Below are 26,028 nucleotides of genomic sequence, written 5' to 3' on the forward strand. Positions count from 1 at the left end.
CAAACAGATAAAAATTTCCCCTCTTTCAAAATCCTAACTCCTAAAGATTGCAGATTGCACGTATTAAACTGCATTTTGGCGTGCTAATAATCGAGTTTGGACCACTGGAGACCTTTTTTGCAATTGGTCCCAGAGCTCTTTCCAGAAGTAAAGTTATTAAACTCACACAGTTCAGAACTTACTGGAAGAAGAGCTTTTAGGAGTGATAAAAAACCAACGAGGATACCGACTTCGGTGACGCATAACCAAGTACGTTAACCTTTAAAATTTTGTGCCTTTCCTAGACAATAGAAATGATCGTTCTGATTTTTTAGTGAAAGAAGATTCTATCATGGAAATGACGCAAGTGATCACGTATGCGTTAATGCTCTGCAAAGAATTACAGAGAAAAATTCTTAATGACTACCAAAAGACTATCATAGTCAGCTCTTCATTATAAACAGAACACGAAATTAGTTTATGTTTTCTTTCTGCATGTTGTGCATAATAATCGATATAAGTACACATTAAACTTATTATACAATTAGTCATCACTGGAATGAAGTATTTTTTTATCTACGAAACCTAACCCTATTTTAACACTACTATTAGGTCTCAATTTTTGCGGTTTCGATTTACGCGGCATTTCCGTGGAATGTAACCCCCGCGTAAAAAGGAGGGTCAAATGTATTGCTATAAATTATATATTCTTTCTTGCCTTTACTGAAACGATTCGTCAATCCAAACATTTTTTACCATTTGCACGAATATTCCCTGCAAGAAAGGATTTAAAAGTGGTAGGAATTCAACCTTCAAATTTTTAATCCTTTTCCGACAGTAAATAGTATTTCATTCAAGAAGTGTAACTCGGCTACTTGAAATTGAGATAAATCCAGTCTTAATTTGATTTAAATTTTATATAGACATACATAAACATAAAATTGATTTAGATGATGAAAAGCATCTTTTAAACGAAAGAGAAAAACTTTAATTTTCATTATATGAGTTAATTTTAAAGGAACTTATATTTCATAGGAATTAATTGCTTTTGCACTTAAAACTAGGGTTCCGAACCTGGTCACCATCTCTTTTCTTACGCCCCTGATAAAATGAAATAAAATAATTTTTCAATTTTACCGAATAATCTCAAAAACTCACAACACTTAATAATTGACTTTTAATATGTTAGTATATCAACATTTAATCAGTAAAAAAGAAAAATAAAGAAATAGGGAAAATATCCCAAACGGTACTACTAATTATCCGAAGCATGAAACATAACTAAAAATGCTTATTTACTTCAATGTGCAATTTTCAACAACAGTGGTCTCGGGCTACAACGCAATTCGACAAACGCGAAATGTCTATATAGCGAGTTTTACTCGAGAAACGAATTTTGCAGCTGACGCAAATTCCTCACCCGCAACACGAAAATTATTTAAAAGCAGGGCTTATATCATCTTCTTTCTTGGGTACTAAATATTAGTTTCGTGAATGGAATTTCCTTTCAGCATCACTGAAAGCCAAAATTACTCGCACCGTACTAGTCGAAACATCAGATTGTTAACGTACAAATCGCCGCTCCGCATTAGTTTCGTACTAAATATGAAGTTGATGAAACATAATTTCACAAAGCTAGCTGTTTATCTAAAGTTTGAAACGCATCCCTCCGTAAGTTGAGATCCGACTGTATGTGCAAATGGAATTGATACTGAAAGCATTTTGCTTAAGGGGCAAAGTTTGCATAAATGGAAAAACTTCGTTTCTTTCTTTCTAAGCCATGCTCTATTCAAGGCGAATATTGGGAAAATGTGTAAGTTTCTATGCCAAACAAACTAATGGCGTCAAACAGATAGAACGCGTGGCGTCAAAATAATATATCAGAGGTCAGCTTGTATTTTTCAGTCTTACGAATCTGATTGGTGCAAGTTTTACTCGCGTAAGACTTGCACCAGTCAGATTCGTTTGAAAACGCGTTTTTTTTTTTTTTTTTGAAACTTTATTCAAAAGTAGTTTTCAGAAATCACTGCAAACTACTCGCTACTCTACTTTTTTTTTAAAGTAGTGCGCTACACTACAAACTACTAAAAATGTAGCTACTACAGTAGCGTCGCTACTTGTAGCGCGCTACTTCGAACCACTGAGACAAACACATTATCGATGCAGCAGCAACGTTGGCTTTACTGGAAAGAGAAACATTGCAAGTTCTTTTTCATAAATGTTCGATATTTGTACCTTTTGTAATTCGGCAAAATATAAAATCTAAAGTCTATTTCTCATTTCACTCGCTGTGACATGTCTCTGTCAACGATCGTTCATTTTCCAACAAGATGGGCGCCCCATATTATCAAACAGACGATTTTTTTATGGGGTTATATCAAAGATCGCTTGTTCAAGCTCCATGTGCCACGTGATCAACAAGATTTGCGCCAAAAGATTACAACCGTATTTGATACCATGAGGGGTGTTCACAAGGGGGGGGGGGAATTATGGCGCAAGTTTCACGATCAAAACTTGGGGGGGGGGGGGGTTAAAATGTTTTTTTACTTTATTTATTGATTTATTTTCAAGGAAAAGTTTTTTTTTTATTCTGTTTATATTTTAATTTTTTTATTTAGTCTGTGTGTATGTCATATTAGCGTAGAGCAGAAATTATAAATTCAAAATAAAAAAATAATAATAATTAAAAACAAAAAATAAATAAATATCTAAAAAAAATAATAATTTAAAAAATAGTTAAATAAAAATAATTTAATTGTTTTTAATTAAAAAAATACTTAAAAAAATAAATTAAAAAAATAGAGGTAAAAATAGACAAGGGAAAGGCGGTCGAGAGAATTTTTTTTTTTTTTGGGGGGGGGGGGGAATTTGCGACATTGAATTTGGGGGGGATGGGCAACCTTGGATGCCATTGATCGTCATATCGCACCCCGGCAAGGAAAGTGACACAACTCAAAAAAATATTGAAGAAAATCAAGGTTTTTACGCAATAGTAGTTTTCGCCTCAAATCTTACAATACCCGTAAAAAAATTATGATGTGATGTTTTAATGATTAGTTTTTGTTGTCTAAATTATAATGTATTTAATGTGTATTACTTTCATCTGATGTTTTTTATGGAAGATGACTCCCGTTCCGAACATCAACATCCCTTTCTCCTCCCCACATTCCACTTACGCCATCAGCAGCTCATCTTAGTGCAAGTAAAGGGCAGTTAAGGATTCATTTATGGGTCATGATCCAAAATTTGGGAAATTTCTTCCTTCACCTTTTCGTATTTCTTTGAAATGTGGCTCATCGATTGTACTCTCGAGGTAATGAAAAGTCCAAATTTTTAGATTTTTATCTCTTTTATTTTTTTATTAATGAGACTGTGATTGTTCGAAAAAACCCTCTTTTTCTCATGTATGCTTGAACATAAAATGGACGATAACTCAGCACCAAATATAAATAGAAAGATTTGGTAAAAAGCATTTTAAAGTACATTAGTTGTTGTTCACTAGGATATGCAACATGACTAACTTCAGAAAAAAAATCATTTAAAAAAAATAAAATTTAAATTTTAAATTTAAATTTCTCAGAAAACGTATAATGAATTTTTTTCTTAAATTCTTAAAAATTTGTGTGTATTTTATCTTTATTTGTACAAAGTTTCAAGTTGGGATCTCAATGGGATCATATTTTTATGAATTTTTAAATAAAATTTGACTTATGAAATAATGACATTTTTCAGATTCTAACCACTTAAATATGGGGTTCTCTTACTGGGGATGGTCTAGTAAGTAGTAATTGATCATGACTATGCATGAAATGAGCGGACATGAATTTGTAGATTGGTAAGCCCCCCCCCCCCACACACCACTTTTAATCTTTTTTTCTTAACTGTTTTCAAAATGTAAAAAAAGAATAAAAATAAATAAAAAACAACAAAATGAATAGTAAACTTATTAAAAGTTGGTAAATGTTCTTCTTTAAAACAAGAAAAAGCTCCCCCCCCCCGCACCATCACTTCTTTTTTTTTCAAAACTGTTTTCAAAATATAAAAATTAATAGATGAATAAAATAAAACAAAATTAATAGAAAACGTATGAAAAGTTGGTAAATGTTCTTTTTTAAAGCAAGACAGAATTTAATAAAGATTAAAGGAATCTTATTTTGCTCAAATTCCGTTCTTACATTGGCAAGAATGGTTGCTATTTGCTTAGAATCAGCACTGACGTAAGCCAAGTGATTTACATTAAATGCTATTGGCTTAAGATCCTCATTTACGCGGTGAAAAAATTAAATAGTAGTCAGATGTTTAAGATTAGAATTGGCACAGTTACTTAAATTAGTTTTGTATAAATGCAAGCAACAACATTTACCTGTTTGAACGCATTCTTTGGTCCAACAACCTCTTAATTTTTCTTCTAAAGCATCTGTTTTGGATTCTAAGAGGAAAAGAAAAATATTTCTTATGATTCAATGATATTTCATATAAATCATCAATTGGTGAAATCTACATTTCAGCATACAAGGACAAATTGACAGTTTTACAAAAAGGAAAAAGAATCATTATAAAAAAAAACATTAAAAAACTGCATTTTGAACAAACGTAAGAAAAAACAATGACCTACATTTCAACTTTTTTTTTTTGACTTCAACTACGGGGGTGGCGGGGGGGGGGTCCGGTTTTTTAACCTCCCGCATTTGGAGAGGCACGCAATTGGGCGCAATTCGAATGGGGTCGTTTCCAAAATTTTAAAAGTATTTTTTTCTGAAAGAGCATGCTTAAAAACATAGGATCTGACCATTTTTTAAATAATTTAACTTTAATATTTTTAAAAAATTACTTAAATCTGTGCGCTTTCATTGTTTATGTCTTCTGCGGATGACATCACAAATGATGAAATGCCATTCTGTGTTGCCATTCACAGAACAAAATATTTAATTCGCATCTTTACTCACGTGTATTGGCAACGATATGGTTGACAACAAGCGTAGAGCGCAATTTTAATTTGCTTCTTGATTATCATAACGTGGAAACGCGATAGAAAGAAGCGATATAAAGCATCATTTGTGACGTCATAAAGACCAAGCCTTGTTTGAAAAATCGGACATTTAAAAAAATTAACTAAAAAAATAACTGTTGGGAAAATGAAAGTATTTTCTGGGTCCATGTTATTATTTTTTTTGCTTATTCTATCAATTTCAGTGACTACTTTTGTAAAAAGTACTACTTTTGACTGAAGGAAACAACCCCATTGTGGAATGGTTGCTGCATTATTGAAATTCATTTTCCCAAGACTACTTTTCAAAAAAAAATAAAAAATAATAATTTGAATTTTAACATCTTGAATTCAAATTATGTTTTTCGCAATCACGAGTGCGTGTATGTAGGCGTGTGTGTTTGTGTGTAGGGGTATGTGTATGTGTGTGTAGGCATATGTGTTTGTGTCTGTGTGCTGGCATAAGTGTGTGGGTAGTTGTGTGTATGAATGTGTGTGGGGGGGGGGGTATGTGTATGTGTGTAGGCATATATGTTTGTGTTTGTGTGCAGGCATGAATGTGTGGGTAGTTGTGTGTATGTTTTTGTGTATGTGTATGTATGTATGTATGCGCGTTGTATGTGTTTGTATATGTGTGTGTAGGTGTATGTGTGTATGTGTTGTGGTGTGTGTGTATGTGTGCGTGTGTGTGTAGTTGTGTATGTATGCGCGTGTGTGTAGGACATGGATGCAACCTGGAGACGGCTTTCGCTATAGGAGTAGTACCGTGAGGAGCCCGTCGACGGTGATGGTGCGGAGGGTGGCGGTGGGAAAATAAAATCATAGGACGCCAAAAACAGTCAAATGAAAGCAATGTGCAATCGTGATTGCTCACAAAAAGGCAACATCTTAGGACAACATTCTCAAACCCTACCAGTAAGTTACGTAAGAATTTATGGAAGAACGGAAAAAACAACTAGAAAGTCCTAGAGGCTCTCTCCCAGCAAGGCTATGAAATAAGTTTTCAACTCTTCACTTCACAAAAAAAAGTTAGCAATATTGTACATCGCCAACTGCATTATTCAATCCTTCTGAAGTCAGTGTTTGGCACAGAGTAAGATAGAGAGGACACGCCAAATTGAAGCCGGAAGTTGCACCGATGTAATCCAAAATCCTTAGCTTCTCGCTAAAGATCTTGAATTTATATTTTGATTCAAAACATTGCATTATTGAATCTCAATTGGTAGCTAATTTTAACTTCGGTGTTGCTGCAAAAGTTTATGAAGCACTTTTATGAAAATACATGAAAACACAAACCAATCCGTCAGCTCTCCTATTCGTTCGCTATCGCCAATTTGAAGGATATATTCGCTATCACCAAGCTCGCGAATCGACCACGGTGTCATAATCCCGCCCATTTTCGCACCGATGTATCCCACAATCCCGGTTTCAATTTCATCCTCTTTTTACCAAAGACGTGACCTCTCTTTTAAGTTTCTTTACTCTTACGGTGTTAGGAAGCTTTTTTATCCTCCAAATTCTTAGGTAGTTAGTTCATAGTGCTTGTAGATGTTCGTTCATTTGTTTGGTGAATACTCTACAGCCTTTTCTGAAAATATCAAATCATTTGGGTCGTCCAGGCCGATCTTGAGAAGCCTGGCCTGAATTGCTGGGCAGCTGAAGATATATATGCTGAGGAGACAGTTGAAAGTCAGGGCAGTGAATTGAGTAACTTCTTACTCTGTCACTTGAGATTTTAATGCCCTTTACATGTTTTGTTGGTAGCTTGGTTATTATCGATGCTATTGTGCGATTACAGTTTAGGGCTAGAATAGAAAATTTCAAATTATTGCTGATAATTCTTCGGTTGGCCCCGGCATTAGCATCCATTAAAGTAGTGAGGTTCGATGATTGGGGTAGGATCTGGACTCCTTGGCAAGCTCATTGGCTTTGTCATTACGACTAAAGATCAACATTGTATGTAACTATTAGTCTTATGTAATGAATTGCTTTGTTTAAAACACTATTGAAATGTATATGAGGTATACGAGGTAGTTTAAAAAAAGAGAAATTAGGGTTCAAAGTTACCCTAAGTGCAATACAGTAGAACCATTTTTATCCGGCCCTCGTTTATCCGGATCAAATTTTTAGTTTGGAAAAAAATTATGTTCACATAAATAATTTTAAATTAGGATAGCAAAAGCGCAGCCCCCCCCCCTATAAGTGAATTATCTTTTAATTTTGATTAAAATTACAGCTCCTGCATAGATTGTGCAATAAATTAAAGCGACCTAACAATCACTACTGCAGCTGAACTATAACGATAAAGCGTTACATTCACCGTGCTTTATTTAAAGGAAAGTCATGTTTGAACCACGTGAAGAAATTATATGAGAAATTGTTTTGATATTTTTTAAAATGTGTTTTGAAGAATCCTATGTAATTTTGCTGCAAAAATATTTATTTATTTTTTTGTCATAAGGAACTGTATGTCTACTTATTTGAAGACATTTTTTTTTAAACATTTGCAGTTACTGTCCTTAACCATTGAGAAGGAATACTAATGGAAGGAGCCATAGCAAATGTCTCAGTGAAATAAGCTTGGGACCCAATGTTTCCCAGCTCAGGTGACTTGTTTGGCTGGGAAGTTGTCGCGTTTTCGCACGCGATCGCTCTTTTGGCATTAAATATTTTTCAGACGGCGCGACGGTGCTTATTATGAAGTCGGGGCTACAAATCAGAGCAACTCTGACTCCAACTCCTTTACCGCATAATAATAAGTAAATAACGGATACAAATACAGGCCTATCATTCAAATTCCCTCTCCCCACTTCTTTCCGGATTTTAAAATATAATGTAATTGCATTTTTCATGTATTTTGATGTTTATTCCCTAACATGACGGGCATGTACAAATAGTTTAAAGTGTTCTGTTATTGACTGAAAATTTATGGATTCATATGTGTTGTAATCAATGTTTTGAAATGATTTCATACGAAGGCATACTAGTATTTAAATTGAAGCATAAAAATAGCAAATCTTTATTCTTGCGCATCTGCTGTTCATAGGAGCTTGGCGAGAAGATACTCGCCAACAAAGCAAATGTACACAAAATGCTTAAGAGCCGTTAAAATAATTACTAGTTAAGTAAAAAATGTTTTTATGAACTAAAATGTTATTTGCATTCAAGATATACAATGCTTTATAACTTTTATAGGTAAAATAAGAACAAAAATTTAAAAATTATAGGCAACTGTGGAATATGTACTCGTTGAATGCATATAAATGTTATTTTTTCTTTATTTAGAAGTAAAAAACATTCGTACATGCTAGGGAAAAGTTACTGGACCTCCTGGTGTGGCTTTTTCCTCACAGTTTACAATGCTAGAATACTGCACTATTACTATAAATCTAATTTTTCCCTTCTGCAGTTAAAGGTTTTTATATTGCATGGCTTCAGCTAATGAAAACTTCTTCAGCGGTTACGGTCAACTCGAAATTGCTCCCCAGGTCACATGGTACTGTTGCCGTATCGAGATAGTAGGGTTGCACTCTCTTCATCTATTCCTTCTCAATGTCCTTAACCTGTCCACGGCAAAGCACTACTTTATTACTTTCATTATTGGCTAACTAAAGGTATGACAGGTGAAAATTGCTTCTACATTTGAACGACGCCATTGCCTGTTCGGTGATAGTTTGATCGTTGAAATTTTAACCTTCACTCCAATGGATGAACCCTAAACTCCAGTAGGTAGCGTTCATAGTTAACCGCTGTTTCGTTTCTTCATTCCCCTGAAATGACACAGTCTTACCAGTAAAACAGTTAAGTGACCGGATCGAGTTCCGCCTTGTCCCAATAAAGCCTTTCCCTGCACGTCAAACCTTACCAAAGCATATTCTTAAATAATCATGCCGTGGCACTAGTTTCATTGTTGAAACATGCGGGTTACTTGATCATCGGCTGTTATTTATATGAGGATACTTGTTTCTTCTATGCGAAATCAAAGCTCGTGTTATGAAACAAGCGCTTCTCTTTAATTGCCGGGTGAATCATTTCAGATTTCCAGTGAGTGTGGTGTGTGTTGCTCTGAACCACAACAGCCTCGTGTCCGCAGACACTCACCATTACCCAATTTACTCAACGACCACCGAGTTCATTGGTTTGACTCAGGGTTCAAGGTTCGTTGCAGAAGACAATTGGCGAAGAGCTGAGAGATGGGAAAAGAGAAAAGTTTTTTTTCGCTCTCTTTATTCATAATTGTCATCACACAGTGAGCAATACTTTTTTCTACGATGACTGCACACTTTAATCTGCTACTGTGATTCCGTGCACTTATTACTGCATATTTTTATCTTTTCCTAAGGATTTATTTATTTACTTTACCAAAGCTAAGAGCAAAAACGAAAAAAAACTTCTAAACTTAAAAATATTAACTCAAAAGGATTTTTGCTGTTGCTTTTTAATCCTTGCCCCTCCCCCCCCCCAAAAAAAGAAAAAAAAAGAATAGAGCAGTTTTAAAAACTTATTGTGAAAAAAAAAATCTTTGAAACTGCAAATACAGACATTTATTGCGCAGGATTTCTTCTGCGAGTGTCATTCCACGGAGAACGGTAATTTTGTCCCGCACGTGATGCTTCATACATTTCATCTTACTAATATTATATCTGCGAAAGTTTGTCTGTATGGATGTATGGATGTATGGATGTATGGATGGATGTTTGTTACTCTTTCACGCAAAAACTACTGAACGGATTTTGATGAAACTTTACAATAATATAGCTTATGCATCAGAATAACACATAGGGTAGTTTTCGTCCCGTTATGGGGGGGCAAAACCCCCTTAGGGGGGCAATAAAACACAATTTTTGTATAAATTCTCTAATATTGGGATGAAAAAATACTTGCACATATTTACATTATATGTCCATCGAAAGCTCTGGTTTTTCTGCTGAAGATGGCACCTGTTCGAAATTTCTAAGTAGAATAAAAAACGAGTTATGAGCTTTTTAGATCCATGTTCGAAGGCTTTCCTCAACTCAATACAGTATTTAGTGTATCATCTCAACTCCCTGTTGATAGCGACAATTGTTGTATTGTTGACTTTCTATGCTTTTCGTGATTGTTCAAGGCTTTTCTCAAGTCAAATCTTGAAGTAAGATTTTTGCACAAGATTGGCAAATAATACATGATTTGGCTGATGATTTTCCATTTAAACGGAACTTTAATGTAATTAATGGTTTTTATTATTATTTATGCTGACTGAACACTTACTCATTATCCAAACAACCAGCATATCGCCAAAATTTTTGCAGAAAGATTTCCGTAGCTGATGCATTTGGCAGTTTTTTCAACGTTGCTGTTTTTGAAGCCGAAGACTACGTCATAATGTTTCTCAGCTTTCACCATGTAAACAAAATATCGCCAATCAAAGAATTTTCAAAAGACTTTTTTTACTGTGTCAAATAATCCAGCAACTAAATTAGGCAAATCCGTAAACAGCACAAAAACTTCCATTAATTTTCCTTTTTGCACAATTTCAAACAATCACCAAATTTTATTACTTATTTTGGTAACATTTCGGATGAAACTGTTTAGCGCCATTTTATGGTGACCAAAAATATCTCAGCATCTGGCGACGATATCTCTGTAACGAAAATTAATATCATATCGTTTTACAAAGTAAGGAAAGAATGGGGGAGCATCATCGAAGGTACCCCGAAACGACTTTCGCAAATTCGGTAAAATCGCACCAAGAGCCACAATGATTGAAATTTCCCGAAATCACTAAAGCAAGTATAAGGGGATTACGAGCGCAGCTACTTTTTTTTAATCACTTCGTACTTCATTAGCCATACAGAGAAGGTTTTAGACTCCATGTTAAAAAAAAAGTATCAACAGATTAATCTTTTTAACCATGAGAAGATTAATTTCATGTTTTGGAAATTTGTATATGCTTAAATATGGTGCTTTCGTTTCTAAATCAATACTACTTTGTTCTTTATACTTATTGCTATTTTAGTTTTATGGGTAAGGAAGAAACTCGATTTTTAATCACGTCAAAAAGATGTGTTTTAGATTCTTTTACTTAAAACAGAAAACAAAAGCAAGTAACGATTTTTTCTAATAATTATTACTGACCCAGGCAACGCCGGGTATTTTTGCTAGTTATAAATAATAGTTTAAAAGGATAATGAAAAAAAATTTGTTGTTTACACAAAAGAAACCTCCTTTTTAATTTAAAGTCTGCTTGAGTTAAGCCCTGAAAAAAAAATCTGAATAAAATCAAACCACAAACGATTTGTAACTAATGACGACGAAAATTTCAATCTCTAAATAAATACTAAAAACAATCATCGTCACGGTAATCTGAAAAATCAGAGCAACATCAACTTTGGTCAAGTGAAGCTAATAAGCAATACGTGATTTCTCATCAAGTGAAAATTGTTAATAAAAGACCTTAATTTGCATTTTTAACAAAACAAGAACGCAATTTTATTTCCAGATGGAATGTCTCAACTATTTGGGGCCAGGCTAGGATCCCTATTCGGGCGATTATGATTCATTTTAGTAAATTTGAGTGCAGCTGCGTTTCCCCTTTTGGAACCCCAGAGGTTTATTCAATCGAGCGAAAGAGTGTTTCCTCAAGAAATTAGTAATCGAGGTGGGTGGCCATGATTACACTTTAGAGGAATGAAAATAGTGAGTAGGGGAATTTGGGGCAAAGTGAAAAGTCATAACTCTGTTTTTAGCACCGCTTATCTGGTAATATTTTAACAATGTAGTTGCATATATCGTCGCCTCAGAGCAACGGTAAGATATCTAATCCCAGAAATAACACTAGGGCCATTCCACGGAAAACGCACGTGACGCTTCATATATTTCATAAAAAAATAATAATTTAAAAGGATGATGAACAGAATTTTGTTGCTTAAGAAATCACAAACGCATGTGTGACTTCTTAAGCAAAAACTTTCTTCAAAAATTATTTCTTTTTTCTGAAATATAGGAACTGTTACGTGCGGGATAAAAAGACTATTTTCAATGGAATGGGCATATGCATATTTTTTTTCAATGGTTTAAATAATTATTTCTAAATTAATGAGATATGTTTCCTTTACGTTGGAACTATAGCTTTCAAGCTCTACAGTTTGTTTCGTCATTGCTGTATTAATAGCAAAAATATTAGCTTATTCGTAAGCAAGTTAAAAGAGGTTGACTTTTCATGTCCCGCACGTGACGCATATAAATAAATTTTATTTTAAATAACCAAATTGTTTAGTAAAAATATAATTGTGTCAGGAGTATCTTTTTATCAAATGTAAAGATTAAAAAAAATTGCTTACCCCTGTTTCATTAAAATATTAAGAGATATGACGAAAGGTTAGTTAAATTTACGCGTATTTTTGTCGGTGACGCATACCTGACGGTGGAATGGCCCACTAAGATATCTTATTGTTGCTTTGAGGCGACGATACAGTCAATTCCAATAAGGAAAAAAATACCGCGGAAGATTGAAACTTATGATAATGCAGGCGATTTTAAAAATTGATAATGTTATTGTAATATTTGTTGTAAGTCCAAAATCATTTTTGATATTATAAAATAATAAAGTTCCTGTTATTAACGTTTTAAATATGAATTGAAGCCTTCTAATATGCGGTGCGCTATTTATGTAGTTAATATTTAGCTTATTTGTATTTTAAATATTTTGCTCAAGTAGTCGAGCGCATGCGGGGCAAAGTGAAAGAGCTTATTTTGTTTACTCACTCAATCATTTACAAAAACATTTTTGTATTCATTTATTAATTCATTCATTTACATTCCACTATTTAGTAATTCACTTATTTATTCATCTCTTCACTTTTTTTTTTTTTTCATTCACTCTTTTACTCATTCATTTGTTTTTCTTCATGTATTTATTACTTAATTAATTAAATAATTCATTTATAGTTCTGTTTTCTTTTTATTTATTCATTCAAAATTTTATTTACAGATTCATTTGATCAAAAATACTTTTTATAATCGAATAGAAAATATTTCATGACAGAAATATTTTATTTTTCACTTTGCCTCATGAAAAAAAATGAAAATATTCCACTTTTTCTTGAAAGCTCAAAGTTACTGCCAAAAATAAACGAGCTGATGTGTGCATCACATGACTTCCTTTTACTCCAATTTAATGTCATTTCCCCATTATTGGCAATTTTAATGTGACTCAGTTGTTTACTCTCTAAATATCACCAACAGTGTCCAAATTGAAACCAAATTTAAAAAAAAAGAAAATTGCCAAATTTGTCGCCAGCTTGGCGAGAAAACTTGGCAACCAAAAGACTGGCGATATATCGCCAAGTGTCCGACAAATTATAACACAACTTGAGTTTACATCGAAATTAACAATGATTCCCCCCCCCAAAAGGGGCAAAAGACCCCCTTAAGAACATCCAAATGCAACCAAAAGGGAAGGTGCACAACTAGACCCCACTAGGAGTCTACGTACCAAATTTAAATTTTCTAGGACGTACCGTTTTTGAGCTATGCGAGATACATACACACATACGCACATACATACGTACTTACGGACGTCACGAGAAAATTCGCTGTAATTAACTCGGGGGTCGTCAAAATGGATATTTCGGGGGTCTGTACGTTCCTAAGCATATATCCACGTGTGATCAAGTCGAAAAAAAATACTCAACATTCATTCGGGGGTGAGAAAAATGGAAATTGAGGCCGATTTTTGAGTGAAAATTTTTCCGCGAATACAATACTTCCTTTTTTGTAAAAGGAAGTAAAAATAATGTTTCAATGCAAGTTTTATAAAAAAAAATACTATGTTATTTCTTGTACTGTAATTTTCAAAACAAATTTCCAACTAGTTCAGTTTGAAAAAGCTCAGTCACCTTATCCATTTCACTTTGCCCCACATTCCCCTACTATTTTACTGCAGGGGGAAGGGCTGGAAAAATCTCAAAATTTCAAATCAATTGGGGCGCTCCTGCATGGCAGCTTTTTCTCACTCGCAATTTTCGAAAAAAAAAATTCAAACTGTTTTATCTCCGGATTGATGCACGATATTTTGTTGCGGTTTTTTTATTTGAAAGATGCTAATTTTCTCTTTAAGACGATGTGCATCATTTAAAAAATATGTGTTTCATTTTTCTATTTTTGGTCAAACCTAACCTGGCAGCTTCGTAATGCTGTGATTAGGATCTGCGTAGCCTTCATAACGCTGCCAGGTTAGGTTTGCCCCAATGGGGTGGTTTCCTTCAATCAAAAGTACTACTTTTAGTCACTGAAGTTGATAGAATGAGCAAAAAAAAAAAAAACATGGACCCAGAAAATACTTTCATTTTCCCAATAGTTATTTTTTAATTAATTTTTTTAAATGTCCGATTTTTCAAACAAGGCGTGGTCTTTATTAAGTCACAAATGATGAACTTAGGCGCGTATTCCATTGGCGCACTGAATGCTTACTCTTGCTCTCTACCACGATTACACGTTATGATAATCAAGAAGCAAATTTAATATTGCGCTCTACACTTGTTATCAACCATATCGTTGCCATACATGTGAGTAAAGAAGCGAATTAAATATTACCCTCTGCGCGGATGGCAACAGCGAATGGCAGTTCATCATTTGTGATATCATGCGCAAGCCCGGATTACCCAATAGGCCAACCTAGGCCCTGGCCTAGGGGCGCAAGCCAAAAAGGGCGCATATCCAGGAGGAGAAAAAAATGAACAACTCATTAGAAAAATAAAAGGAAAGTGGCATGCTAGTATTTGGACAGTAAAAATACAGCTAGAACTGATTGGGACCTTACCACTGAGCAGAAAAAAGCAATTAGAGGAGAGGGGCGTAATGCTTGAGTCTAGGTACTGTTTCTGGTCAAAACAGATAATTTTCTAGGGGCGCCGACTCCGAGGGCGCTGCGATGCTCCAGCAACCCCCTCTCCCCCCAATATTTGCGGAGGTGCCGGGCACCCCCACTATCAGCAGAAAACTGATGAAAACCTTTTTGTATGGCCTCTTTTTCTACAAGCAGAAAAAAGAGGCCATACAAAAAGGGACGAATTTTTAAATATTTAGCTAAGCTTAACAAAAAGAACAAATTATACTGTTGTGTTTTTGTTCCTAAACTATTTGTGTTTTGATTCTCACTAAAATTTTCTCTGCTTTAATTTAATTCATTCTATTTTACTTTATTTTATTTTCATTTATTTATTTTTTTCTCGTAAAATTTTTTTGTGGTAAAAACCCGAAGTAAAATAAGATATTTTCCGCCTAGTGTTTCTGTTTATAAAACTGAAGCACATTTTCTTGAGAGTTATACGCTCTGAAAAATTGCCCTTGTTTGGTCCATTGTGCTCGGTGTTTGAGCACCCCCACTGGTTTTCAAAACCCGGTGACACTAAATTTTCAATATCTTTGATTTGAACAATGATTTCAAAATTCGGTAAAACTATGATATAGAAAGTGTTCAATGTAAAAAACTTGTTCATGAAACAATTTTTCTCTTGATGTCTTTAAATCATGTCAATAAGTATATGTTTTGCAATTAATAATTTATTAGTTCATGTTTAGTTTTGACAGTCAATAATTAGCGGCGCCCGAAGCTTAAATTTTTGAAGGGATGAAATTATTAATTTACCGAATGAAGTTTCAAATTTTACGGAATGACAAAACACGAGTATGCATAATTGCACGTGTAGCAAAATCTAACGAAAACAGACAATAGACATCCCTTTAAAGAATATTTTTATGTTGTGTCCAAACTGTCAGACATTGTTTGACGCATAAGGAAATTTTGGGGAGTTCACAGTGACCTCCTGCGGCCTTTGCCAATAATATCCCCTATTTTGTACACAAAATATTCACCATAGTCTGCTTTAGTTCTCCACACTAAGCATTGCATACAAGTTTCCTAATAAATAATTTCTTTGACACAATTTTCTATCTTTTCCTTTATAATTACCTCTGTTATTGGGTTTCACTTCCAACATATTATTTTTCTGAATATTTTTTTTTTTCAAAACATCATCTAGATCACAACAAAGTTGATAAAAATAAAAGAAAAATTAAATATATTTACAGAGAGAGACCAGCAGTTTTAAATATTTTCAAGGTAAAAAATGAAGCTATCAAGGAATTCAAGAGTCATGATATCTAAATGTAAATAAAAAGGGGAAAAAATACTTCAGATATCACTGCTAAATATCATCTCAGCTCAAACCGGTAAAAGCTTTTTCCTTGGGCTACAGACATTTGTTTTCCAAACAGATAAACATTTTGAGGCGGAAAATTTGAAAATTTCACAATGGAAAACCAAAACAGTTAAATGTTTTTGAAAAAGAAAAATTGAGGCAAGATGTTTGATAACATATTTTAAGAAATGAATAAAAATTTCGGGACTTAGCAATGTGGGGAGGGAGGCGTTTTCTGAGCCTAATCCCATCATGTTACGTCACCAAAGGTAACCTAAAATTGCGAATTTTATAAATTTAATTTCAGAAAAAAATTACAGAAGAGATTCCCCCAACCCACTTCCACTAACATCTTCAAAGTTTTTCTGAGTTTGCTTTTTATGAAACGTTAGTTTCAAAAAGTTTCCGAGTGTTTCTATATTTTCCGAACATTATCGAGATTTTTTTCATAGGACCTCAACTTTTGAACATCTGTGCAGGAGGGTCCCCCTCCCCTTCTTAGCATTTTGAAGATGGTCTAAAATTTCGAAAATTTTCCGGAAAAGAGTCCTCAAACCCCCAATCCCTTTACCCAGCACCATCAGATGCATTAGAAGTCCTACAAATGCAAATTTAGAGTTTTCTTTTCAAAGGCTTTCATATCATAACAGATCGTCTAAAATTTTGTTTTTAAGTCCTCAAGCCCAAAAATTTTCCAGGGAAGTGACCTTGACTTCAGTATCCCCTCCCCCCTTCTCCAACTCATTTAAATCGCCTAAGATTAGGACCTGAATTTAGAAGAAAAAAAAATCCGGATAGCTGCAGAGTTCAGCCTTTCTCCAACATTATTAAAATTGTCTAAAGCTTTGTTTTTAGGACTTTAAATTCGAAAAATTTACGGAAGAGAGTTACCCAATTCCATCCCTCCTTCTTTTGTTATTAAAGATGACTCACAATAAAGTATTTAGGCTTTTAATTTCGAAAACTTTCTGGGGGAGAATGGCTTAACCCCATCCATTTCCCTAACATCATAAAAGATGTCTTCGAATGTTGCAGTCTTTAATTTCAAATAAGTTCCTTGCTAAAGCAACCCGCTCATCAAAAAAATATCCTCTAAAATTGTTTTAGGACCTCAATTTCTTCGTTGTCTCCCAGCATCATTGAAGTTTTTCAAAAACTTAGTTTTATGACTTTAATTTCGAAAAGGGAGGGGGAGAGTTCCCTAACCGATCCCTTTCTCTAACATCATCAAAGATGACCGTTACTTCGAGTTAAATGGCCTAAAATTGCATTTCTGAAGCGTCAATTTTGGCAAATTTCTGGAGTGCACCGGCAAATCCACAGCCCCCCCCCCCCCTTTGAACATTAACCATGGGAAAATTGAAAATGAAACCCATCCCTTAATTTTCAAACTGGGGAAGGGGCGCGAAATTTTCACTTATCTCCCGGACGCTGCTACGCCTCTGAGAAAGAAGAGGGGGGGGGGGATACGATTTCGATACACTTCGAATATGTGAAGGGAGTAGGAGGGTGTAATCTCTAAGTTTGGCCTAGGGGCGTAAATAGACGTTAATCCGGCCCTGAATGCGCAGAAGCATAGAAAATGAAATTGAGTCTGCGCACTGACTTAAGTATTTTTTAAAAAATAGTTAACTTCGTCAAATTATTTAAAAAATGGTCAAATCCTATGTTTTTAAGCATGCTCTTTCAGAAGAACATACTTTCGAAATTTAGGAAACAACCCCATTATAGCTACAGCGTTTTGAAACAATATTTTTAAATTTTTGAACAATCACGATTGCTTATTGTTCTCATTTGACTGTTTTGGCGTGCTATCATTTTATTTTCCCTTCGCCACCCTCCGCACCATCACCGTCGACCGGCTCCTCACGATGCTGCTCCTATAGCGAAAGCCGTCTCCTGGTTGCATCCATGTCCTACACACACGCGCATACATACACAACTACACACACACAAACACATACACAAACACATACATACACACATACACCTACACACACATACACATACACACACGGATACATACAGACACCGACACATACACACACAAAAACATACACACAACTACTCACACATTCATGCATACATACAGACACCTACACATACACACACACAAATTCATACACACACATACACACAAGTACCCACACATTCATGCCTGCACATAGACACAAACACACATGCCTACACACACATACACATACCCCCTACATACACACACTTTCATACACACAATTACTCACACTTATGCCTGCACACAGACACAAACACACATGCCTACACACACATACACATACCCCTACACACAGCACACATACCCCTACACACAACACACATACCTTCCACACACGCCTACATACACACACTCGTGATTGCGAAAAACATAATTTGAATTCAAGATGTCAAAATTCAAAATAATTTTTCTTTATACAGTAAAACCTGTAAAGTTGACCACCCTTGTAAGTTGACCACCTGTCTATGTTGACCGTTTTTGTCAGGAACGGAATTAGTCCTATCTCATATAATGAAGGAAAACCTCTGTAACTTGACCACCTCTCTATCTTGACCACCTGTCTATCTTGACCACTAATGTTCGCCAAATTTAGTTTGGAGTATTGTAAGAAACCCTTTGTAAGTTGACCACTTGGTTTATTAATTTTTTTTTTAAACTTTCTTCAACAAATTATTTTATTTTATTATTTATTTGTTATTATTATTATTTTCATAGCTTTCCGAGAATGTTGTTAAGGCTTTGATGACAGAACAGCATTTTACTAACTAAACCCAGCAGAATAAAGCTTTATGCTGCTCTTTATTCTCAAAACTTGTTTTTCATTTGATGTTCTATTTGAGATAGTAAAGTAAAGTCTTTTAGTAATGTGAATATGTCTTAGTGCTAGTTTTTTTTTTCTTTTTCTATTTTTTCTTCAATTTCTAGAGCCGTTAGCCCCTTTAAGGACGCGGGTCTCTTGCACTGCGGGTACGCAGATCTGAGCTTGCTAATGAGTAAAGTTAAATTTTTCTGGTGCGAGGGATTAAGAGAGAGGACATTTTCATTTTGCCTTTATAAACTGGTAGAGTCAAGCTTGTTGTTCTTTGTGCTATAAGTTTTACATAAAAAGGTTTCAAAAGGAAAGTTAGCTGAACTTGAGATTAATAAAAAGTATGAAATATTAAAATTAACTGAAAATGGAAAAAGCCAGAGAATATTAGCTGGCATGTATGGAATTTCTAAAACTAAAGTGTCTAATATAGTTAAAAACAAGGAAAAATTAACAAAATTATTTGAATAGTATTTTTAATTATTGTTTCACTTTCAGTAATCTTAAACAATGAAAGTGAGTTGAACAGAAAGAGTAAGGGTGAATTCCTCAAAAAATGAATACGTGGTGCAAGAAATGACAAAAAAAAAAAAAAAAATTACCGCCCTTTATAAGTTGACCACCTGTCTAAGTTGACCACCAAAGCACTGCACCGCGAGTGGTCAACTTACACAGGTTTCACTGTATTATATTTTTAACCGACTTCAAAAAGGAGGCGGTTATCAGTTCATACCGTATGTATGTTTTTTTTTTGTTTGTCCACTCATAGCGTCTCACCTAGTGAACCGATTTTGATGATTCTTTTTTTAATGGATAGAGGATGGCTCAACTTAGGTCCCATTACTTTGTTTGACCATATTTGTTCTTTAGATAAAAAGTTATGGGCAAAAAACAGTAAATTTCCCTATTAAATGATTAAAATCATATTGTAGCGAAGTTCGCTCTTTTCATCCGAGGATAACGGTGGCTCAGTGGTAGAATTCTCGTCTCCCACACGAGCAACCCGGGTTCAAATCCCGACTAGGACAAAGTGAATGTTACTAAAATTTCGTTTCTACTGTTTCTCGAATGTTCTATTAATTTCTGTATCTTTTAAAGTCTGGAAAGTTCCAGCACTTTTTCAAGTTGTATATAAGGAGATGTAACGTTCATTCGTGGTTCTGAATAAAGATCTCGAGTTGAGACTAACGAGTATTCGCTTCATTTGGCTTTCACATTGTCTTCGCTATTTTCATCTACGCGACAATATGAGACTCATTGTTATAAAAGTTTGGTGCGATATAACTGTAACATTAATAGTAATTGTAATGATAATTTTGAATAAAGGCTTTTCTAAAGCAATACAGTGATATAGAGCCGCACTTCTTACTAGGTAACTTCTCACTTTTACTGAAATATCTACATTTACACTAAAAAGAATGAAATAAAAAAATTTTGAAAAAAAAAAATAGAACCGACTTCAAAATTGCTCTAAAAAGTGAAAAATAATTTTATTCTTTAAACACCATCGATAATACTTTTAAACATAATTTTTGAAGTTGGCGCAAAACAAAAAGTAAAATCCATTGTAACCATGCTTCGTTCATATTTTTATCAAAAAATCATCCAAACTTAGGAACGAAACATTTATATCGTTACTCAGATATGCTGTCATCAATGCGTAATGCATGTGGTAGTGAAGAAACTGGACCTGGTTAAATTTATACTTGTAGTTGAGTTATGGCTGTGAATGATTTTATCGATCGTTTTTGCGCCAACTTCAAAAATTATGTTTAAAAGTATTATCGATGGTGTTTACAGAATAAAATTATTTTTCACTTTTTAGAACAATTTTGAAGTCGGTTCTATTTTTTTTTTTCAAAATTTTTTTATTTCTCATAAATGCAATTGTTAACATTTTGCATCTTTTTATTGTTGATTGGCACCATTGAGTACTATATTTCTTGAAAAAGAGAGCTTCACTTTTGAGTTTAGCTGGTTTTAGAGGCATGGCCAGTGGTGATGAAGCAAACGATATTTTTCTGTTTCCGCCAAGTTAGAAAGTATAAATTTTCCAAGCGACTACGTACCAATATTATATTCAAAATCCAAACAAACTGCAGAGGCGCTGTTGTATCTGTCTAATAACTGCTGAAAGAGGTAGAACCAAGACCGCCCCACTTACGTAGAATATAAACTGTCCAATGAGATACCTGCCTTGTCCACCCAAAATTGAAATGTTTTACCTCTTCGGCTAATTCCTTAAATCACCGCAAGGCGGCGTACTCAAGCTCTAGAACACCGAATATTCTTACCGAGTGTTTTTTTGTAAGGAACGCAAATTCCGTAGTGTTAAAACTAGAGGTGTACAGCCATTTTCGAACACTAAGTAAACTGTCGTCTGAGAAACATCAAAATATATATTTTAAGAAAAAAATATCTTATATAATTAAAAACTGAGCGTATGTACCTATGTATCTTTGTCCGAGTTACTTCTCCCGAACGCCAGTGAACTGACCATCGAACCAGGTATAGATTGATTCGTAATTTTTCTGCCTTTATGTTTGGCTACTTAACATAATCCTCCGATAATAATTAGCGGAGGTATCAATGAAGAACTATATTAATTATGATACTTGGATTTCGACATAAAATCCCTAATTTTTGAAGGCTTTTCCTCCATTCAAGTTATTATTCAATGCTTCAACTCAACTTTCCGTAACAATGCTTTTATTGAAATTTGTAGCGTGAAGAAAATCATTGAGACGAAAGATTTGTTGCCATTTTTTTTCTCGAATATGAACGAGTAAAATTCTGGTTTCTGTTTTGAGGCTTTTCCTGTAATTTAAAATTTATTTGGATTTTAAATGTTTCCTTTCTGATTATTTTTCCGAAATCTGCCGTAAAATTTTACCGTTTTTTTTAAATTTTTTTTTGTTTTGTTCAAGCCTGATTGTCGAACACGCGTCACTTGACACAACTTTTATTTTCGAGGTAGACCGTGCAGAGCCGGGTGACGCAGCTAGCTTGGTTCATAAAAAAAGTTAGTTCTTCATTTCTGGCGACTTTTCATTCAACACAAACACTTCTTAAAATCCTGCTCTACATTAAAACCAGGGCTAGTGGGTTAGAAGTAAAAAAATCGTTCCCTGCTCCGACTCCGACAAGGGAAATTTTAGTGCCTTTGACTCCAATTCCTTTATCCCAAAATTAGCCCGTCACCAATTCGGACTCTGACACCACAAAGGCAGAGTTGCGAACTCTGAGGGGAAACGATCCTTCCCGACTTTTGGAATGGGTTTGTTTCCTTTAGTCAAAAGTAGTACTTTTAGTCACTGAAATTGATAGAAAAAGCAAAAAAAAAAAAACATGGACCCAGAAAATTCTTTCATTTTCCCCAACAGTTATTTACATAGACTAATAATAAGAATAGACCGAGCTATGGTAACCCTTTTGCTGCTCATAAACCAAACCATGTGACTGGTGGATATCCTAGCAACAGCGGGCGTTGATTGTATCAGACGATCAACGCTTGCATTTGTTATTCTAAGCTGTAAATATTTTATTAATATAGTGAGTTTTTCGTTTAGATAGTATTGTGCATTTTCTTTAGTCTATTTCAATAACTCTCTAAGCAATTAAAGATGCAAGCGCCCAGAAAAGAATCGGCAAACGGTAAGATTTTTACCTACAATTTCAATTTAAGATACCGATTAGTACATTTTTGCGTTAACGCAAAACATTTACACCATTACGTTCACGCCAACGCTGACGTAGCAGTTCCAAATGAAATATAAAAAATTTTTGGAAAAAAATAAAACCGACTTCGAAATTGCTCTAAAAAGGGAAAAATAATTTTATTCTTTTAACACCATCGATAATACTTTTAAACATAATTTTTGAAGTTGGCGCAAAAACAAAAAGTAAAATCCAGTGTAACTATGCTTCTTTCATATTTTTTTCAGAAAATCATCCAAAGTTAGGAACGAAACATTCATATCGTTACTCAAATATGCTGTTATCAATGCAAAATATATGTGGTAGTAAAGAAACTAGATCTGGATAAATTTATAGTTGTAGTTGAGTTATGGCTGTGAATGATCTTTTCTATCGTTTTTGCGCCAACTTCAAAAATTATGTTTAAAAGTATTATCGATGGTGTTAAAAGAATAAAATTATTTTTCCCTTTTTAGAACAATTTCGAAGTCGATTCTATTTTTTTCCAAAACTTTTTTATTTCATTCTTTTTAGTGTAAATGTATATATTTCAGTAAAAGTAAGAAGTTACCATTATTAAATTTAACCCTTTTTTTTCCTAAAAATGCTTCATACTAAAAAAAAACTATAAGCACGTCTTAAACTTCAAGCGATTGGCACTAAAAATGTATCTTTGTTCCTCTCTGGAATGTATTTGTGTGTTAATTTAAGTATAACCATTTAAATATCTCTAACTAATTTGCACTTCACAGCATAGTAGTTGCTTGTGATTCAGTCCTGTATAGTTGAGGCAAACATAACCTGGTAGTATTGTGAAGGCTAAGCAGATCCTGATCACTGCTTCACCTTGCTTCCAGGTTAGCTTTACCACCACTATGGAGCAATGACACTGAAGAAACGTGATGCTTGCTTCCGAGAAGCCTTTATTCAAAATTATCATTACAATTACTATTAATGTTACTGTTATATGGCACCAAATTTTTATAACAATGGGTTTCACATTTAATCATTTAATAGGGAAATTGCATGAAATTTACTGTTTTTTTGCCCATAACTTTTTGTCTAAGGAACAAATATGGTCAAACAAAGTAATGGGACCTAAGTTGAGCCATCCCCTATCCATTAAAAAAAAGAATCATCAAAATCGGTTCACTAGGTGAGACGCTGTGAGTGGACAAACAAAAAAAAAAAAACATACGGTATGAACTGATAACCCCCTCCTTTTTGAAGTCGGTTAAAAAGTTACTGAAAACTGTGATCAAAAACTAATTACTAATGTCAAAATAATGCATTAAAAGAAAAACAGTTCAATCTCTGGACCTGGAAAAAAAATTATAAAGAAAACACATTACGTCTTAAAATACATGTCGAATGCCAAACTATAGATAATGTTGCCATCTAGCAACCATGCTGCCAAAGTTTTCGCCAAGCCTCCCACCAGTCACATGATGTATCCATGAGCCAGTTTTTTCATCAGCAAGTCAGGGAAAGCTCGGTCTACTCTTATTATTAGTCTATGGTTATTTATTAATCAATTTTTTAAACTGTCCGTTCAAACAAGGCGTTGTCTTGATGATGTCACAAATGATGCTCTTTGGCGCATCTTTGTACCACGTTTGCACGTTTTGATAATCAAGAAGCGAATTAAAATTGCGCGCTACGCTTACTATCAACCATGTCGTTGTAAATACACGTGAGTAAATATGCGAATTAAATATTGTGCTCTGTGAATGGCAACACTGAATGGCATTTCATCATTTGTGAAGAAATCGGCAAGAAATGTAAACAATGAAAGCGCACCGATTTAAGTAATTTTTTTTAAATATTAAACTTTAACAAATTATTTAAAAAATGGTTAGATCCTATGTTTTTAAGCATGTTCTTTCAGAAAAAAATGCTGTTAAAATTTCTGAAACGATACCATTGCGCCCTATGCTTGCTATCAACCCTATCGTTGCCAATACACGTGAGTAAAGATGCGAATTAAAAATTTTGCTCTGTGAATGGCAACACAGAATGGCATTTCATCATTTGTGATGTCATCGGCAAGAAATGTAAACAATGAAAGCGCACCGATTTAAGTAATTTTTTAAAAATATTAAACTTAAACAAATTATTTAAAAAATAGTTAGATCCTATGATTTTAAGCATGTTCTTTCAGAAAAAAATACTTTTAAAATTTTGGAAATGACCCCATTTTAAACTTTTGACTCCCGATTACCGACACAAACTTCTTTACCCCAAAATCAGCCCCATTCAAACTCTTACTCCTGGGCACCGGCAGAATGCGGACGTTTCCGAAATTTTAAAACATTTTTTTTCGCTTAAAAACATAAGATCTGACCATTTTTTAAGTAATTTGACAAAATTTAATATTTTTCAAAAATTATTTTAATTAGTGCGCAGATTTAATTAATTTTTTTTTTACGCTTCTGCACCTGACACCAGAAGTGATGAAATGCCATTCACTGATGCCACTAGCGCGGAGCGCAATATTTAATTCGCATCTTTACTCAGATGTGTTGGCAACGATACGGTTGATAGCAAGCGTAGGGTGCAATATTTAATTCGCTTCTGAATTATCATAACCTGGAAATGCGGTCGACAGCAAGCGTAAGCATTCAGCTCGCCAGTGGAATACGCGCCAAAGTTCAACACTTGTGACGTCATAAAGACCAGGCCTTGTTTGAAAAATTTATAATTAAAAAAAATTAATTAAAAATTGAAACGTTTGGAAAATAAAAGATTATATCTGCTCCATGTTTTTTTTTTTTTTTTCCTCATTCCATCAACTTCAGTGACAAAAAGTAGTACCCTTAACTGATAGAAACAACCCCATCGTAGACACTGGGAGGAAAAGATCTGCTCCGACTCTTTTAATTTTAACCCCTCAACTTCCGATTCCGATGCTGACTCATTTACACCAAAATCAGGACCAAAACGCAACTCGGTCGCTGCAGTCCCGGCTTTTACTGCTCAAATTCTTCTTCAGACGGAATTATGAAATACTTAACCAAAAATGTTTTATTTCGTCGACAGTTTGCTATGGTTAAGAGTATCTTATAGACAAAATTTCAAGTGTATTGGCGAAAAATTAAAAGGGTTATCACACGTCCAATAATCCGGATATATATTATTGAAATACATATTTTAGATTAAACTAGTATGTTGTGGCCATCACGAAACTTTCTTCTATATCTTTCTTGTGAATTCTGATCAATCCCTATGCTTGAAAAGAATGCAATATTCCCAGCAAAAAAAAAAAAAAAAAAAACTTGACGACCGTCCGAATTCCTGAATTCCCGCAAAAGCAAAGCAAAGAACGACTTGAAAGTTATTTTAAAAGCCTTGCTTGAATTAA

The 26,028-nt window shown here is 34.3% G+C and overlaps 1 protein-coding gene across 1 annotated transcript in view; it reads right to left on the reverse strand.

The window, feature by feature from the left end:
* LOC129226320 (neprilysin-1-like) overlaps nucleotides 1-4,402 on the reverse strand; it is a 30,210-nt gene extending 25,808 nt beyond the window's left edge. The window contains exon 1 of the mRNA XM_054860921.1: nucleotides 4,343-4,402. The gene's annotated coding sequence lies outside the window, so the exon portion shown is untranslated. The remainder of the gene's footprint in view (nucleotides 1-4,342) is intronic.
* Nucleotides 4,403-26,028: the final 21,626 nt, after the last annotated feature.

The sequence above is a fragment of the Uloborus diversus genome, chromosome 7, assembly GCF_026930045.1.
Source record: "Uloborus diversus isolate 005 chromosome 7, Udiv.v.3.1, whole genome shotgun sequence".
Lineage (NCBI taxonomy): Eukaryota > Metazoa > Arthropoda > Arachnida > Araneae > Uloboridae > Uloborus > Uloborus diversus.